General features: G+C 42.9%; 1 pseudogene; it reads right to left on the bottom strand.

The window, feature by feature from the left end:
* Positions 1-625: 625 nt before the first annotated feature.
* Positions 626-2,503, bottom strand: LOC140221866 (protein ALP1-like; annotated as a pseudogene).
* Positions 2,504-3,702: the final 1,199 nt, after the last annotated feature.

Below are 3,702 nucleotides of genomic sequence, written 5' to 3'. Positions count from 1 at the left end.
CTGCCACATCATCCAGCTTGATCTGGTCATTCTCTGAATCTGCAAAGTCAGAAGGGGACCCCAAAGGTTCACTGGATCCCATAGCAAATTTCCCTGTTGCCAACCCATTCCCAAAGATCACCTCCATCTGCTGGTAGTTCTCAATGGGCTTGTTCAACAGTTCAGCATCCTTTGGGTATGCCTGAAATCCAAACAACACATCATCAGTATATGCTCAGATTTTGGATATCTTACAAAACAGATGAGTTAGTAAACATAAGATTACCTACACATGACCCTTGTAGTGCTCATCCTCCAAAGTGATCATGAAGTTGTCATCATCCCACAGTGCACCACTCAGTTCTCTCAGCTTGATCACCCTGATCCACCTCTGTCTCCACTTCCTCAAATGGTTGTAGACCTGAGTCCCTGTGACCTCAAGCCCTGAGAACTCATTGACACTCTTGGCAACTTGGTTCAAGTGCACTTCCTTGAACCCCTTGTCAGTTCTCACACCAGTAGAGATAAGTTGACAGAAGCGGTGAAGCACAAATGCAGACATCACATTAGTCCACCTCATAGCAGCCCTAGGTTGCTGCCCAGCACCACCAACACCTGCAGCCAGGCCTCCAGCAGCTGCGGCAGCCTAGCTAGCAGCTTGAGGTGCAACCTGGCCAGCAGCTTGAGCTGCAGCCTGGCCACTAGTAGCTGCGGCAGCCTGGCCACCAGCATGGATGGCAGCTTGGGCAACAACCTCAGCAGCCTTAAGTTCCTCCACCAGGTCAAACTGACCATTCACTTGTGCCATGTCATAGTAAACATCATTGCATGTTGCCCATTGCCTCAGGAACTAGTCAAACATCATTGCATACAGCCCAATGCCTCATGTATGTGCAATAACTATACAACAATGCATATAGAAACAGAATGCACATATCATCATTGCATATAGCCCAAAGCCTCATGAAAATTAACAGAATGCACATATCATCACTGCACACTTGTCCATTGATTGTAGTGCAATTGGTTGGCTAATGCCTCAAAGTGAGAAAGAAAAAGGAATACAAGATCATCATAGCATTGTTGTCCAAGCCTCAAAGTGAGAGAGAAGAAGGAATAACAGATCATCATAGCATTGTTGTCCAAGCCTCAAAGTGAGAGAGAAGAAGGAATAATAGATCATCATAGCATTGTTGTCCAAGCCTCAAAGTGAGAAAGAAACAGGAATAACATAACATCATAGCATAGTTGTCCAATGTTTCAAGGTACAAAGGGAATAGAAACATTACAACACCCTAGCAAAGTTATCCAATGTCTACAAATGTGCATTACCCCTACTAGCCCACATTTGATTAGCCCATTCATCTCTAACAGAAGTCCAAGCTGCATTGTCATCAACAGGGACCCCATGGCCATTAACAGAATTAGGCTCCCATGTGGACTCAAGAGGAATAACCTCATCAGGTCCATGCCCCAGAATTCAATTATGTAAAATGCAACAAGTAAGGACCAACTTCACTTGTGTCTTGAATGGATGAAAAGGTTTGTTGTCAATAATGCGAAATCTATTTTTTAAAGCCCCAAAAGCCCTTTCAACCGTAACACGTAGACTAGAATGCCTCAAATTGAACAGCTCCCTTGGATTGGTTGGGTAATTTCTACCACCAAACTCATTAAGATGATATCTAGTACCCCTGTAAGGAGGTAGGAATCCAGGACGGCATGCATATCCAGCATCTACCAGATAGAACTTCCCTAGAAAGATTAGAAACAAGTATTAGTCCTAGAATCAACTAGTTTTTAACTAGGTTTATGGAATTAATTTATTTCATTACCTTCTGGAACCCTTAACCCATCCTCTCTCTCTAGTGCATCTGCTAGAATGGTGGCATCATGTGCAGAACCCTCCCAGCCAGCCAACACATAAGTGAACTTCAAGTCAAAGTCCACTGTGGCTAGCACATTTTGAGTTGTATAGTGTTTCCTACCCCTAAATGCTGATTGCATCTTAGCTGGGACTCTAGCATAGATGTGAGTGCCATTTATAGCCCCAACACAATCCTACATAAATCCAACAACACTTAATTACAAAATTTTTACTCAATTATGCATTATTTGTGTCATAAGGATACTACTGTGTTACCTTGAAATATGGGTACCATCTTGAGCTGTTTGTAATCTTAAGAGGTGTCTTAGTTTACGGAGCCTTAATCATCTCATGCCTAAGTTCACTAATTGCATACAACACCTCTTTGAAATGTCTACTTACTGTCTCTACAGATCTCCTCCAACTTTGATGGATAACTCTAAACCTTTGGTTATGCCTGACAACATGGAGAAACATAGCAACTTGCTCTTCTACACTGCTATGTATGGTATCTCTAAGCAAGTCCCTGCCCCTAAGCAAATTACATAGCCTAAAGAAAGGGGCTCTTCTCATGCGAAGCATGTTTACACACTCTACATCATTACAATATAAATTTTGTCCAAGTTTTTTTTGCCTTTCCTCATCCATAGCACTCATTGGGGCATAACTAATCTGAGGACGTGAGGGTTTAGCCATCCTAAGCCTATTCAGGAAGAATGCATACATGGCAGCCACTAGAGCAGCTGCATGAATAATAAGCATGCGTCTCTTGTCTTCAAGAGCCATCTATATGAATAACATGCAAAACAAGGGTCACTGACATGGGCAACAGAACCTCAGATCAACATATAAACACATCACTGGCATGGACAACAGAAGCTCACATAAATGTATAAACACATCACTAGCATGGACAACAGAAGCTCAGATCAATATGTTAACACATCACTGGCATGGACAACAAGGCTGAGATCAATATCTAAACACATCATTGACATGGACAACAAGGCTCAGATCAATATATGAAAACATCACTAACATGGACAACATGCCTCAAATCACTATTGTAAAACATCAGTGACATGGACAACAATATGATCAACATAAAGACATCATTGACATGAACAACAATGCTCAGACCAATCTAAAAACATATCATTCACATGGAAAACATGCTCATATCCATATACACGCATCAACATCATGAACAAGTGTGCTCAGAGTATACTCACATATCAAACAACACTGGTAGCCATCATTTCAACCACCTAGTAACCATCGATAGCATGGTTTTAGGATAACATGCGCATGCACAGAGGGGCAAGGGCTAGGATATTTTACTGCAACAACAGCAACAGGGAGAACAGCATGTGAGAGGATAGGGAACTCAGATCCGCAACCGAACCACGAACATATCAGTGGCGTCCGGAGGAGGGGGAGTCTGATCGGCAAACCTAGCAACCAAAAAAATAAGAAATCACTCAGAACCGAACCTAATATCTCAGATCGGGTGCAGAAACTTCAAAAACGTACATACGAACCAGTAAAGAAATCAGATCGGGTCCTTCAACTCAAGAATCGTACCTAGGAACAACCAAAGAACTCAGATCCAGTGGGGGCCTGCGTGTGTCACATAAGAAAAGCACCGGTCAGTGGGATCATCGAACCCTAGGGTTACAGTTTTGACGAAATCCGAACAAAGGATTCAAAAAAAACTTGCCTTGCCCAACAGATCCGTCAACAACTCCAACCTGCAAACCAAAGAAAAGCCATAGGTGTAGTAGATCAGGCCTCCGGAGATCAAAAACAACAACGAAAGGGGACAAGGGTCCAACCCTAACCTGCGAGCCGCCGGT

The sequence above is a fragment of the Setaria viridis genome, chromosome 2 (assembly GCF_005286985.2).
Source record: "Setaria viridis chromosome 2, Setaria_viridis_v4.0, whole genome shotgun sequence".
NCBI lineage: Eukaryota > Viridiplantae > Streptophyta > Magnoliopsida > Poales > Poaceae > Setaria > Setaria viridis.
Note: the sequence above shows the minus strand (reverse complement) of the source record. Positions and strands in the feature narration are given on the sequence as shown.